This window comes from Bactrocera oleae, chromosome 5, assembly GCF_042242935.1.
Source record: "Bactrocera oleae isolate idBacOlea1 chromosome 5, idBacOlea1, whole genome shotgun sequence".
In the NCBI taxonomy this organism is placed as follows: Eukaryota; Metazoa; Arthropoda; class Insecta; order Diptera; family Tephritidae; genus Bactrocera; species Bactrocera oleae.
This window is the reverse complement of record NC_091539.1, coordinates 36,456,350-36,473,069: the sequence shown is the minus strand read 5'-3', so window position 1 is coordinate 36,473,069 and position 16,720 is coordinate 36,456,350. Positions and strand designations below refer to the sequence as shown.

Sequence of the window (16,720 nt, the reverse complement as noted above, 5' to 3'; positions counted from 1 at the left end):
TGATCGAGTTTATCAAGGATGTAATGTTTTTTATAATGGAGGTATCCACTACAAATAATTACATATCGAGCCCAGGTGAAGTCTATCGATTTCAGGCCTTCAACGAAACCTGGCATTGAAGTTAGCAGACTTGATATTGATATGGAAATAATAAATTCAATTTTAAATTTTATAAAATAAACCTTTGAGCTAAAGTTAGCGAGATGTTGAGGTAGCATAATATATTTGTGGAGACTGTTAACCTATGGTATCCAACGTCAGTGTCACTCTCTCTTTTTCGCATATGATAGTGAAATGACCGTTACATGGCCCGACTACCAATCTTCCTCATCGTCAGACAATTGTTAAGTTCACATTACTATAACATTAGCTGACCATTCGTCCCGGATTGGCCGGGACAGTCCGGATTTAGAGTGGAGCGTCCCGGCCGTCCGGGCTTAGAATTTAAAAAAAAAGAATGAATTGAATAAAATTGTGTTGCTCTCTCACCTATTATACAATATGTCGCGATTTTCAGTGAATTATAATATTGAAAAAATCGGTGACTAAAAAAAAGCGTTTCGGACTTCGCCTGGACAAATATGGTCACCTAACTATAACATCTATTATATTATCATATATATTGGTAAAGTAAAAAGCTCGTTCGGTTTTTTATTGATTTTTTAAAAGATGATAACTTTATGTACATTTGTCCGATTTAAGTCAAATATGCGCCGTTTTGTTCGTAAACTTGTTCCCAACAAGATGCCAACTTCATTATACCCCTCTCTTAGAAGACTGCGTCCCTATTGCCAACTCGGAGAGTCAATTTTCATAGGCGTCCTTTGAGGTCAACTTCTCACCATTAAGCGCGTTCGCCATGCACAGGAAAAGATGGTAATCACTTGGTGCCAGGTCCGGACTATAAGGTGGGTGCATTAGAACCTCCCATCCGAGCTCCAGGAGCTTCTGGCGAGTCACCAAAGACGTGTGTGGCCTGGCGTTGTCCTGATGGAACACAATTCGGCCTCTGTTGATCAAAGATGGCAGCTTGCAGTAGATGATTCCTTGTCCATCCCACCAAACACACAGCAAAACCTTCCTGGCCGTCAATCCGGTCTTGGCCACCATCAGGGCCGTTTCCCCGAGCTTTGATTACGATCGTTTGCGCTCGATGTTGTCATAAGTGACCCATTTTTCATCGTCAGTCACAATCCGCTTCAGAAACGGGTCGATTCTGCAGCGATTTGCAGATGGAAATTCGGTCTATCATGTTTTTTGCGTTAGTTCGTGTGACGGTTATGCAAATGTTTCCAAACGGTTTTCTAGCTTATCTTTAGTTCCGACGCATAATGCATCTTTGACATCGAAATTACCGAAGAAATTGCTCATATCCAATCACTATAGCACATAGCTGCCATGCATACTGACCGATCAAATCAAATTCTCATAAGAAATTTTTTGTATTTATGAAGAGTGTTATAGTTTCCGTGCAATTTATTTTACGTATTTACATGATTCGTTTTCCCTTCAATTCAAGAATGCCCAGAACTAAGACATTTTTTTCTAGTAATAAATATTCTTTATTGTCGTATCTTCATTTTTATACTCTCGCAACTTGTTGCTACAGAGTATAATAGTTTTGTTCACCTAACGGTTGTTTGTATCACCTAAAACTAATAGGTTAGATATAGAGTTATATATATGTAAATGATCAGGATGAAGAGAAGAGTTGAAATCCGGGTGACTGTCTGTCCGTCTGTCCGTCCGTCCGTGCAAGCTGTAACTTGAGTAAAAATTTAGATATCGCCCTAATAGGTTTAATGTACATATCTCCTAAACTGCTAAAGCTATAATAACAAAATTCACTGGAAGCAAATGTTTTTAGCACCTCTATTGACGGTGTGAAAATGGGTGAAATCGGGTGACAAGCCCCCCCACTCCCCATATAACGGTACTGTTAAAAAATACTAAAAGCGCGATAAACAAAGCACTAAACACGACAGAGGCATTACATTTTATCTCTGGGATGGTATCAGATGACTTGGTGGGAACCGCGTTCAAAATTAGTCAGTGGGCGTGGCACCGCCCACTTTTAGGTGAAACCCTATATCTTGGGATCTGCTTAACCGATTTCAACCAAATTCGGTACATAACATTATTCTCATATTTCTATGTTATAATACGAAAAAGGGCGAAACCGGATTACAACCACGCCTATTTCCCATATAACACCATTTTAAATTCCATTTTATTCTTTCACTTTCCAGTATGCAAATCAAGCAAAAATGATTGTATCGGGGTAAAACTTTGCGTGAATAAAATTCTCTAAATTGAACCAAAACTGTTCAAGCCCCTAGGTACTGAATATGTGGACCCCAGTGCCTATAGTTGACTTTTTACCGAAAATATCGGTCAACATAAAATAGGCGGCAAGATCCACAAAGAAATCTAAAACGAGTATACCATTTGACTTAGCGAGAGTATAAAATGTTCAGTTACATCCGAACTTAGCCCTTCCTTACTTGTTATTTCTGCATTTGTACATAACAATTGATTAAACATTTTTCAAAATCGACACTTGAAAATTTATTGACTGCTCAGCCAGTCGTGTCGTGCCGTACCGTTACAAGTCATTTACATTTATTGGTCTTTACATTAGTGCTGAGCAGCTTAAGCGCCAATAAACTTTTCACTAAATACGAACCAAGGTGTAGTTGAAATATATATCTACATGCATATATGCTGCCTCGGATAAACTTTTGAAATTATAGTTACTTCCATTTGTGTCATTTACCTCCTTTTTAAATTTTTTCCAACAGTTTTTAGCTCATCGCTTTTTATTGCTTGACCTCAGTTAGTTGCTACAAGCTAGCCACTAGCCTGTTATGTATGTATATGTGTATGTATGTGAACTGGAAAAGTAAACACAGTCAGCTGCAGTGACAAACTACTTTTTGCCCTTAAATCAACTTTCTTTTAGACACACACACACTTGCTTGGACAGCTTGAATATAGTCTGCCAGTGTTTTCTTTTCATTTCTTTTTTACTCTCCACTTTTTCATCCTCTGAAGAAGCGTTCTTTATGCATTCGCTCGTTCATTCATTCACTGCAAACTGGTCATGTTTCACCTTATTTTATGGCCTGCAATTGCAAGTGTTAGGTAGTCCTGCGGCAACTGTCACACACACGCATCCGTAACCATCTACATATATGTATGCATGGGTAATTATATGCACATATATGCATTATAAATACTCACATGTAGAACAAAATTGCGCCTGTGTTGACAGTGGACATGCATCAAAATAGTGAGCTTTAAGCAGTGCTGAGCTACCACATGTTGGCTGGAGAGTTATAGCTTGCGTTTTTATACCCTGAACAGGCTACATTAAGTTTGCCACGAAGTTTGTAACACTCAGAAGGAAACGCCGGAGACTCAATAAAAATTATATATAAATGATCTGCGTGACTGATTTAGCCATAATCGTCTGTCCGTCTGCCTGAATATACGGATGACTCTAGCATATACCTGCCATACAAACTACAAAATACAAATATATACCTGTGAAAGGTATTATAACGTTGGTGCAGTCGAAGTTAACGTTTTTTCTTGTTTTCGTTATCACTTTACTTGAATAGAAGATATAAAATGCTGCAGTTTTTTAACATGATAGAAAAGTATTGCTATTGAGGTGGAAAAAGCGAAATTTTGTTTCTCGTCCAATTAGTCGAACTGTATTAATTAAAATCTCGTGGATGAAATGCTGTAATTTAAGAAAAACGCAGTTCATGAAAAATAGGACAAGACATTCCAACTAGGTCGAAACCTAATATTTTAGGCTATCTTATACGGAGAGAGATCAACACATGGGCAGAGAAAAATAATGAAACTTTCATATAGCTATATTAATTTTTAAGCATCTATTGCAAACTGAGGCATACATCTACTACATCTGTCCATCGAAATTCACAATAATTTTTAAAATATATTTTGTTCTCCAATTCGTTATTTTATTCACAAAAAGATATATTCATTAATATTACCGGAAAACTAAAAACATCGTTTGTATTCTTACATCCGTTTAGTTCTGTTTGATTCTTATATTGTAATATCCTATTCAAAATATTAATTTTTATACTCTTGCAACATAGGTACTGCTACAGAGTATTATAGCTTTGTTCACCCAACGGTGTTTTGTAACATTTTAATCTAATCGAGATATATATAGAGTTATAACTGAACATGATGACAAGGCGAGTGCATGTCTGTCTGTCCATATGTCATTTCGTGCAAGCGATAATTTGATAAAAAATAAGATATCTTGATGAAATTTAATACACGCTTGGCAAGGGGGTTTGGTAATGCAAAAAGACGAAATCGGTTTATTGCCACGCCCACGAAGTGCCGTTAAGCGCAAACATATGTATAAAGGGCTATAACTAAGCTCCAAATTAAAATGTGTTTTTGCACGTATAGAGCTGGTAAGGGGCATTTTTGAAAATTTGTAAAAGTAGGGTATGGTGCGCCCACTAAAAGGGTTAATGAGCATATCACAGAAACTACATAACCTATTTCAACCAAACTTCTTAAAAGAAAGTCTTTTGAAAGCTTGTTTAATTACTGTGAAAATCGGTTATCTCAAATGATAACCACGCCTAATACGCTAATAACGGTTATGTTGAAAACTGTTAAAATACGATAACTCAATATGATATTGCGTCAGGGACATAAAATGTTGGCTGAGATCTTATCACATGTATGCCATTTGAGTTAAGTAGGTTAATATTAAAAATAATATCTCGGATATAATCGGTTTTTGAGATATCGAAATTTCGCACACGTTCTTTTTTCCTAGAAGCTGCTAATTTCTCGGAACCGCCGATATCGGACCACTATGGCATATAATTGCCATACAAACTAAACGATCGGAATTAAGTGCTTGTATGGAAAACTTTTTCATTTGAAGAGATATCTTTATCAAATTTAGCATGGGTTATTGCCTAAGACAATAATGCAAAAATGAATCAGATCGGAGCACTGTAGCATGCAGCTACCATACAAACTAACCGATCGGAATCAAGTTCTGGTAAGGGATCTTTTGTATTTGTGAAGGGGATTATAGCTTCAATACAAGTGAAGTTATCGTTTTTTCTTGTTTAAAAACATGATTTTTCAAAAAGTTTTCGTTATTCGATTTATAGGGATCTACTTGTATGTTATAGCCTTGTAAAACAAATAATAGGAAACCAAGTATGAGTCCTCCCGTTAACGCTGAGAACGTTCAGCAAAAATATTTCTTAGTCGCACGTAAAATTTTCAATTTTACTATTTTTAAGGCTTCAAAGTATGTAGGGAACTGGAGCAGTATTTTATAAATCCTTATTAAGAAAATTTAAATCCACTTAATCCCATGCACATTGTTATAATATACTTGTATGATGTCGGTATTTTAGATATACATATGTGAAACTCCTGGGTCCCTAAAAGAAAATTCGTCAGTAGTTCAGGTTGGTTTAAAACCTTTAAGTCCCATCCAATACTCATCAAAAATCATTTCTGCTTGACCAAAGCAATGATATGAATTTAAAGAGTACAAATTGTACCTGATACTGAGGGTGTGATTGCGAAAGAATACAGATACAGAAAGGCTACAATATACCTATATTGTTTTGTGCCGTTATAACTTGTTTGATGAGGGAGAGGCTTAAAACCCCAAAAAATTCAATCTCCAAACAAAAAACTCTTCAATTCAGAAAGGAGTTCTTAGCGATAGGACTGATGATACCCCGGTGTTGGATCGGCTAGGGTTATTTTTCTAATGCTCGGCTGAAGTCCGCCATTGAAAAAGGGAGTGTTTTGGGGATTTTGAAATGGACTAACCCCTTTGACGATTAGGAGGTCGCTATGTATTGTATTGTGGCTGATAACCGAGCAGAAGATTACACATGGACGACGAAAATACTGCTTAAGATAGATGAAACCCTTATGGATTGAAAAATTTACTTGAGTACATAAAAAATATGCTGAGGAGTTTGAATTCGATTTCACTTAGTTCATTCGGGCGGAGTGAGTGAGAGAAAATGTTTTAATTACAAGTATTGCCTCGCCAGAGCAGAACAATGCACGCCAAAGTCCAAAAATTATTTCACCTCGCTAATTTTCATAAAATTTACTAGCTACTAATTGGTCAATGACCGGTCAGGACTCGAATTATTATAGACAGTCATACATACTTTACAGAGTGCGAGAAGCTTACTCAGTTGATGTAACGCTCACTAAACTGATGTGAACGAACAGTAAACCACAAAAGGAATACTGCTCAGTCCCATGACATTGACAGCGGGTGTTGATAATATTGCCTGCATAGTAATATTATTAATCCACCGAGAAGAATAAACAAACAAATTCATTATTTTATTTATACATATATAATATAGACACAAATATAAGCACGTATAAAGAATATCTGATGGACGTAGTGATCAACAATTCCTTTGTGTGATCGTTTAAATATTTCATTTCGTGGTAACCAATGTTATGCATTCATTCTCCATTCATTTGGGCATTGTTTTGGTTTTCATTCTTCACCCATTTTTTGCTACGCCAGTCAGCTCCATTACATTCGCGAAATCTCGACACACCACTATGCACACATTACATATGCACAATTTGCCACACACGAAAAGAAATTAAAGCAGCGAAGTGGACACTAACTCCAACGTACACACAGAAAAAGGAAAAACCACGCACATACGGGGTATGAACATGGGAAAAAAATGGTTTAGTTTATAGAGCATGAAAATACATGCATATATACATACATATGAGTGTGTGATTTTCGGTGGTGTGAGCACAAAAACTTTCTAGAAACACAGAAAAAGTGGCACATACTCACAAATGAATTTAATGAAATAAAATTAAAACAGAAAATATCAATGGATCTATAAACTCATAAAAATAAATTGAATTATTCCCATTTTGATAGCAGACAACCAAACTACAACAACAATAAAATTCGAGTTGAAGAGAAACCAAAAATGGAAAGCGGCGCAAAAAAGTTATCAAACACATATGAGATTTTTTCACTGGGGTTGTGCACAGGTTCAAACGAATTTAAACTTATTAAAAAAAACTTTAAAATACAGGTTAATGAAACACTACTTTCCACCGTAAATATTCGATATTTTTAAACAATATTACATTATTTATATATATTGATCCGTAATTGAATCACTAGCGCTTCCTATATACTACTAGTATTTTGCTCAACTACGCCAGTAGAGCTAATTTATTTGAAAATGATACAAGGTATTCTTCTACTCGTAAACATAGAAACAACTTACAAAAACGTTAATTTCGATAAAAAGATCTATATTTTGATTTAGATCGCTCAGTTTGTATTGCAGCTTTATGCTGTATTAGTCCGATTTGAATAATATATATTAGAAGACTTTTTTTTTTTTGTGGACAATTTTCCACAGTCAACTTTGTGAAGATATCTTGCCTAATCGAAAAGTTTTCTATACAATAACTTGATTTTGATCCATCAATTTATAAGGCTGCCCTATCCGATGGTGGTCTGATATCGCCGGTTTCGACAAATGAACAACTTGTTTGGGAGAAAAAGGCGTATACAAAATTTCAGATCGACATCTCAAGGGTTTAGAGATTAACTTGCGTATACATCGACTCAGGTCATCACGTTTATCAATTATACTATATTATTTATAGCGTTTCCGACGTTTCCTTCTGAATGTTACAAACTTCGTGGAAAACTTCAGACAGCGTCTACCAATAGAGATTACATGCGTTTGGCAGCTAGTGACATCCATGTGTGTTAACGGATTTATGTAAAATTTTTTCAGTGTGTTCAGTAAGGTTCGCAATTTTCTTATGTCATCTTTTCGGTTGGAACCACGTTTGGAAATTTTCGAAGATTATTACGCAAATTTACGTTATCCGGTGGCTACGGTAAGAGCTCTTTGCGCAAAACACAGTCATGCTCTTGCTGAGCGCGCTATTCAACGCATAATTCCAAAATTTGAAAATGGTTATAATCTCTACGATATTGTGCCATCTTCTCGTTTAAAGAAAAGCCCGTATTAAAGGGAATATAGCTGTCGTTCAGGCCAGTGTTCAGTTCAATCCGATTCAGTCGGTTCAACGTCGTGCTGCATAATTGGGTCTCTCTCTGATGACAACATGGCGAATTCGGTGGTTGGAATTGGCTCTTCATCTATATAAGATTGTGTTGGTACAAGAACTAAAGTCGTCTGACCATTTGAAGCGCCATAGCTTTGCCGATTGCACGCTGGAAATGATATAAGCCAACAATGATTTTCATCGAAAAATCATCTTCTCAAATCTAAGTTTTATAAAGAACTAAATTACTGTTTTATTTTGTGCTTAGTTATGATATTTTGTAAGTTTTCGATTAAGAGCGTTTTCGCAGATGGACAGACACTCACTCGGATTTCAACTTTCAAACTATGATATTCTGTAGCAACATTTTGCAGGAGTATAAGAATAATAACGAGTTTATCGAGTTCAATCAAAAGAAGAGAAAGTTCAGAGAAGACCTTTTTAAAGTAGTATAAACACTATCTTAAATCTGCCAAGTTTTTTTTAACATCGTAGATCAGTTTTACTGTTTAGTTTATTTTAGTTTAGTGAATGACGCCTATGACAAATAACTCAAAAATCAAGAATACCAAAAAATTGTTTTTTGTTGATTTTCAAATCTTAAAATTTAAAATTAATTACAGTTTTTTAGAGAAAACGTAAGTCTGGAATTCAAAAGGCTACCAAAATATTTACTATGGAGGAAAGAAGAATTTCTTTATCAAAAAAAGAATTACAACACATGTCAGAGGACATGTTAGCGCAAGGTTGCAACGCAGGGTTTTACGATTCATTACTCTCCAGTGCTTAGCGAATCACAGACACCTATTTTCTTAAATTTTTTTGTAAATGGGAACTAGTTGTCTTGTATGAAGCTGATGCTCACCAATGCCACAGTCGAAAAAGTTTCGTAGAAACAGAATAAGCAGAAGACGCTATTGAAGACAGCTTTAAAATTTCCTAATATAAAATGGTTAATGTTCTACCTATTTCTCTCGTTAGTTCCTAAGTTTTCTAAGCTAAAGGAATATTAGTTTTAGAATTTTATATCTAATATAAATTTGTTTGTAATTTGATCGGGTAACAACGCCAAAAATGATATATCTGTAATAAAGTGATTCATAAAATACTTATTTTAAATTTTTATATAACATTGGCAACATTTAAAAGGTTATTATATAATCTCTCATCAGGGCTCGTTTATTCTAGGAGTTAGGGAAAAGCAGCTGCATTTCTCCCTTTTAAGTTTTGCTAAACTTAAAACATTGACCTTTATTACAAGAAATTTAATCAAAAGTTTACTCGGCAACTAAATTTTCATCACCCTTTAATTTTGGTTAGATGCTAGCCCGAAAGAAAAACAATCAAACTTCGTGGCCATTTAGTTGGCTTTGTTATTCTTCATTAAACAGCATTACTATGTGTGAGTGTCATTGTATACCGTTTTTTCTTGCACACACATATTCTTTCATATCTTATTTTTTCGTTATATAATATATATATGTGCATGTATGTACGCGTGTCTTTCGCCATTTTCGGTACGTCATTTGGGACTTGACTTTGCGGGTATTAAATTATACATCATTTCACAACAAATGATGGTCGTTATTCTTTCTGAATGGCTCCACTCAGTGAAATCCACAGCTGAGCTAAGCCCCGGCTGTATTTTTGTGTTTGTATATGTTTCACTTTAACGTAGACCTGTATGTATACCGTTACATTGCAACTCTAAAGGCAGTTGATAGAGTCATCAGCCATTATTTGTGCCGTTATGCATGATATTGTGGTTGTTGTGTGCACTTGAATTCGTTGTTTTGCAATGTTTGACTAACGTGGTGAGTTTATGAAGCAAAAAACAGTTATTGATGTATTTACATATGTTGCTGTGGTAGCTTTAGTAGTATTTTGTGTCTTTAGGGTTTCACACTTGTCAAAAGAATGTGCATACGGTTATATAATATGATGTACCGATACAAATGTATGTAAAAGTAGAGTTGTAAAATTTTATTTCAAGTGAAACACAGAAAAATATATAGAAAGTAGCGGTAATGTAGTCTTCCGTTGCTGAAAATTGAGGACTGATAACGCATTCGGCATGCAAAGCGAAATATTTTTTTTTCAGATTATCTACGACCTCGCTAATCCTGAAATGCGCCCCATAAATATACAGTGCGCTCAAATAATAACGTTATAGTGATCTGATCTGACCAATTTCTGTGGAGAATAATTTGTTGCCTTAAGCAATAACTCGAGCCTAATTTCGTGAAGATACCTCGTCAAAAATAAAAATTTTCCATGCAAGCACTTTACTCCGATCCTTCAGTTAATATGGTAGATATATACTATAGTCATCCGATCTATACAATTTCTTTGGAGTTTGGATTATTGCCTTAAATAATAATACACGCCAAATTTCATGAAGATACCTCGTCAAATGAAAGAGTTTTCCATACAAACACTTGATTCCGATTGGTCAGTTTGTATGGCAGCTATATGCTATAAAGGTCCGATATCGGCCGTTCCAATAAATGAGCAGCTTCTTGGTAAGAAAAGGACTTGTTCAAAATTTCAGATGGATATCTCAAAAACTGAGGGACAAGTTCGCGTATATACAGACGGACGGACAGACGGACATGGCTAAATCAACTCAGCTCGTCACGGTGATCATTTATATATATACTTTATATGGTCTCCGCCGTTTCCTTCTGGGTGTTACAAACTTCGTGGCAAACTTAATATACCCTGTTCAGGGTATAAAAATGAGTGCTTAGTAAAAGAAACGTTTTGCCTTTCTAACGAATCATCGTAAAGGTCCCAAATGGACTATTAAAAATCTTCAAAGTATTTAAATATGAGTTTTACATTTGTGGAAAGGTGGTGTGATCATAATGGAGAAACTATAAAGCCAGGAAAAATTGAAAATCTCGTGTTAACTAAAAGTGAGGACAAATCTATTGTTTTCTTGTTTGAGAAAAAACCACTGAACAGTCTAAGAGAAGCTAAACAAATTTTGTTTTAAAAGAGATTAGATATGTCTCTAAATACAATATGGGACTGACTTCAAAGATGTGGTACTATAGTCAAATACTTACTTTCAAAAACACACATTAAAAAGGTTGGAGCGATGTAGTACTTACAGAAGAGTCAGCATTTGTATTGTTCAACCCTTGGAGACGTGCTGTGGCTATGAAAACGACGAACATTTACTCAAAAGGTGAATGTTTAGGGATGCTTCTCTACTCATAGATTTGAGGTTTTGAGGTGTTTCACAAAAACGCTGAACGCTGGTAGAGTGATAAAATTGTATAAAATTTATTGAAGTCAACTAAAATGCTTCATGGCAAGAATAACCATGATTGGATACTACAAGAAGACAATGATTCGAAATATAGCAACATACTCAGTACTAAATGGAAACAAGAAAACCATATTGTTACTTTAGATTGGCCATTACGGTCACCAGACACCAAACCGCTACTTGAACATACCTAGAGGTGTTTACAGACAAGTAAAGGGTAAACATACAAAAGAGTATTTACAGACGAGTTAAGGGAAGAATGTATGTCAGGTAAACTCTAAATTGTGCACAAAGCCGTAATGATACTTGCATTTTATAATATGTTCTCAATTTGAGATGTATACGATCTCCAATTTCCGACCAACCAAATACCGAGTTTGTGGCATAGTATTTATTGATAAACATCAACAGCTGCCTAACACGCATGAATTATCATGTGGAGGTCAAACTGCACACGAAAATAAAAAAGCTTATAGCACCATGTGTTGACCATGTTGACTAAATCGGTGAAGATATACGTCATTTAAAAAAAAGATGTGGATCCATAAAGAGAGAAGCTGCGGGTTTAAAAATCTTTAATTTAAAACTAGCAAAAATTTATTAGCTATAGGTTATTAAAGGGTCGCCTATTGCCTTAAGGCGTACACGTATATGGAGCAGTGTAAAAATATATATAATTTTCTTAACCGACACCCATAATCCTTTAGTACGTGCGGAAATGCTGAAATGCAGAGCAGGATTCTTCACAATTAGACTGAATGCTGATATTGATTACTGGACTTCGAAAATTAACGCAAAACTTTTTGGTTTAGTATTTTAGTCTAGTTATGGCTTGTTCTTTCAGTTTGGGGTTTCATTCAATTCAAATGGGTTTGAATTTTTGAAAATATTCTGCATTGTTTATAAAAAGACATTACTTTATTTTGGGTCAGGTCCATACTCGTGGTTTCAGTAAAATTGCTTATCAGCGGAGAAAACTCTTTAGCTTCGTTTAATAATGTTGAATAATATTTCTTTAAAATATTTTTACATTCGTTACAAAATCCGTATATTTTTCAAGGTGCTGGCAGTTTGTATGATTCAGCAACAACTTCTCAACGGATTTACGATTTGATAACTAAGTTGAGTACAGTTTTTGAAGTACCGACCAAAAATTTTTCACGCGTCATCTTCTCCCCAAGAAGCTTGTAAAAACCGCTGATATCAGATCACTATAGCATAAAGATTGCTGCCTAACAAACTTAACAATCGAAATCTAGCGCTTGTATGGAAAACTTTTTCATTTGACGAGCTATTTTTAAGCCATTCGGTATAGAATATTTTCCAAGGCATCAATGCAACCTCTAAAGAAATTATCACTATACAAGTAGCGTATAGCTGTCTCACAAACTGATCGGTCAAAATCAAGTTCTTTAGGAAATCTTTGTATTTGCGAAGGGTATTATTGTTTCGGTGCAACCGAAGTTAATGATTTTCCTGTTTTATTGATAAATTAACAAAAAGAATTAAACATATTTCTTTATTTACTAACAGTTGTCCCCAATCATCGACGCCACCTTGTAGTTTAGTATTAAAGTTTGTTGACAACGTTCCCTAAGTCATGCCTATTTGCTTAATCTCATTTGTGCATACTTACCGGCAGCAGTTAGCAATTTAAACGCTGGCAAACACTTTAATATTTACTTTCTACTTGCCATTTATTATCACCTTTGTTTTCAGCTCAACACTACATGGCGTTTACGTAATTTCAATTAATTGCATGTTAAACATTATACGATTCGTTGCACTGCGCATACTTTGTGGCTGTATCTGTTACCAATATTTAAACATCTACTTATGTATGCACATACGCACACGCACTTGTATTGTGTACACGAAAGCACAAGCAATTCTCTCTCAAATACACGCATACACAAACAATCAATACAGCTCGATACAGTGGCATGGGAGAAGATGCTGCTGTGCTATTTTGTAGAGAGAAGTGTTTTGATTTACTTGCCAGCCATATTTACAAAGCTATATATAGATGTATAACTATTTACGATATTGTAGGTGTATTAAAAATTATATAAGATGGGTATGCACTAGCGCAGAAATGCATCCGCCGGTTAACTCGTGTGGTACTCAGATGAACATAACGTCCCAAATGTACCAAAAACAGTTTTTACATTTTTTTTAATAAGAAATGTCAAAAAAGAAAGTGTACTTAGCGTAAATAAAATAAAAAATTCGCACCACCATCACTGGACAAGTTTATGTCTCTTGTGTCTTTAACAGATTTACATCATATGTATATATTTTATTGGTTAGGTGTGCATCCTGCAAAGTCCTAACTTTGACCCTGGTGCTTCTAACATAGCATTCCCACAATAATAATAATAATATAAGATTCTGATTATTGCCCACCTCTCTTATCTTACTATTAATGAGCAGCATAGTAGAAAATGGAACCGGTACCGGTTGAACTGTTTAACCACCCCTATCATCTATTATCGCTCACGGAGGAGCGTTTGTTTATTAAGCTATTTTCTCATTTCACTGAGCCGGGATTTCCTCAATCTTAGAGGCCGTTAATTACTATTGAATAACTGTTAGAGATGGACAAAGAAATTGCATTTATATTTTTCAAGTTTTATTAAACATTTGGGTATAGACAGACAAGCAAACATGTCGTAATCGATTCAACTCGTCACGCTGATTATTTTTTTACTTAAATGTTTATACCAGAAGTGACCAGAAAGTTTCCGAAAATTACAAATAAAACGAAAAATGTTTAATCTTCATCAATATTTAGTTTGTCGCCTTTAAAATATGCTCCTTCTGAAGCGATACACATATGCTATCACTTTTTCCAATCATCGAAACATGTGCTTTAGGCGCTGTCCGGGATCGCCTTCAGTTCCCTCTTCGTATTTTCTTTTACGACCTCAATCGAGTCGAAATGGGTTCCACGGTGTTTGGCTTGTTTGTGGTATTTATAAACCCATGTGTCGTCACCATATATAATGCGTTTCAATAACAATTTCCGGACTTTCTGGTCATAATATATGTTTATTTTATAAGGTATTCGACGTTTCCTTTTTGTCACACTTAATATACCTAGTTGTATAACATGAATACACTAGGAAGAAAAAGTCTCAGCTCACTGGGTACAAAATCTTTTGAACTAAAATAAAAGTTTGACCAATTGGCCAATTAAGACATTTTTTTGTGTTATTAAATTATATCTCTTCGCTTAAAAAAATTTACTTTTTTTCAAATTATGCAATAAACAAAAACCACAGAGTTCATTTTCATTTTAAACAGAGTCCCCGTTCATCGATTGGGCTGACATTTTACTCCATTCGTCCAATATAACGGCCAATAGAGCCTATAAATGCTCCATTGAATTGAGGTCAGGTGATTGTGAAGGTGAATGTAGCTGTTTTGTAGCATTGTAAAGAACCCAAAGGCGAACAAGTTCCGCTGTATGCTTAGGGTCATTGTCTTGTTGGAAACAAAACACGTTTGGCAATCCTAATTGTCAGCACTTTGCTTCATTTGTCGTTTTAAAATATTCAGATAAGCAAATTTATTCATTATATTTTCGATAAACTCAATGCCACCAACTCCACTTGCTGCCATACACCCCTTCAATTGAACTCCACCCCCACCATGCTTTATGGTTGAAGTAAGATTTCGCGCTTCAAAGGTCGTACCAGTTTTTCGCCACACCATCTGTCTCCTTTTTTTCCAAATATACTATATTTGGTCTTATCTGACCATAACACTGATTCCCAGAAAGATATAGGCTTGGTTATATGTTCGTTTGCGAATGCAATGCGCTTTATACGATTTTTTAAGGAAATGAATGGCTTCTTCTTGGATCAGCCCTTTTTAATATTTTTCTTGCTGTGTCGCTACATATTGTTTTTTTAAATTGTAGTTTTACATCCTCTGCTATTTGGGAAGCGGTTAAACGCGGATTAACCTTTACAAGATACACAACTTTGCGTGTTTCCCGATCAGTCGGACGTCCAGATCGAGGCTTTAAAGTAATAATTCCCGTTGTTTTGAAAGTCTGGATGACGTATCGCACTGATGACTCCGTTCTCAACTCGTCCAATTTCACGAAAGGTTTTACCATCCTCCCTTAATTTTAATATTATTTTCCGCTCATCAACACTTATTTCTTTGGCTTTTGCACTCATTTCGATGAAAGCTGAAGAATTCGAAAAATTTACTCACAAATTGCAGATTTTTCCTTCGATTCTCTAAATATGTATTATTGACAACAACGTACAAAAAATTATCAGTGAGCGGAGACTTTTTCTACCTAGTGTATATAAAAATTGTACGTAGTTTACCAGATAATAGCTTAGTGCGATTTGCCAAGCGCTCCAAAATAGTAAATCGAATAAGTTATGTATACCGGTTTTTCAAACAATCTGGCAGCAGTTATGTTGCAACCTACGGCAAAAAAATTTTGAAAACTTCTTTGTTTCGAGCCTTACATTTTTCACAATATTTATTGATCTGAGAAAATTTCTTCAAAAAAATATAATAATTTGCGGCTGCGGAAAAGAGCAGGTACATTTTAGAACAGAAAATAAGTCAGTGATAGCATACAGCAGCGTTTACTGGAGCGTGTCTACTTAAAATATGTTCCATATTTCTAGTCTTTTACGATTTAGCGGTTTTTGCAATTGAAAAGTTCATGGAAAAATTTAAACCAATAGAATTGTAAACTTTAATTTTTATATATTAACCTCATGAAATATTAAGGTAAGCAAACGGATACTAACGTTATTTAGTTGCTTTTCTTTATTCCTTCTACGTCTTTCATTATTTCAAACTGAACATCCCTAAAACCATAAAATGTGTGGATAAACAGTCGCAAGTATATGTTCATTAAAATTCGTGCTTCTAGCTTACTTTGCGCTAAAATGCCCTTTTCAGCTGTCAGCAACGGTAAATGATATCAAAAAATATCCGCTTTCCAAATTGTGTACATAATCTCACAATCCACGTATGCCTGCATTCTGCATACTTGACACACTTTTTGTACGCGAAATATTATATTATTCTGACACTTCAAATAACATAATAAAACCATAAACTTTTTGAGTGCGTTTGTGATTGCGGTAAGCGACAGCTGCTTAACGTTTAATGTAGTACGGTCAAAATTTTATTGGAAATATTTGTACCTTGAACAGGGTATAGCATATTGCTGACATACAAACTGACTGATTGAAATCAAGCTCTTGTATAGAAAACTTTTGTATATTGCGAGATATCTTTACGAAATTAGACATGTATTATTGTCCTAGACAACAT

General features: G+C 35.1%; 1 long non-coding RNA gene across 1 annotated transcript; it reads right to left on the bottom strand.

The window, feature by feature from the left end:
- Nucleotides 1–6,373: 6,373 nt before the first annotated feature.
- LOC118682568 (uncharacterized) lies at nt 6,374–6,921 on the bottom strand. Its single transcript, XR_004978382.2, has 2 exons — nt 6,807–6,921; nt 6,374–6,694 (listed from the first exon to the last, which is right to left on the bottom strand). It is a non-coding gene; the product is annotated as an uncharacterized lncRNA (long non-coding RNA).
- Between the last annotated feature and the right edge of the window lie 9,799 nt (nt 6,922–16,720).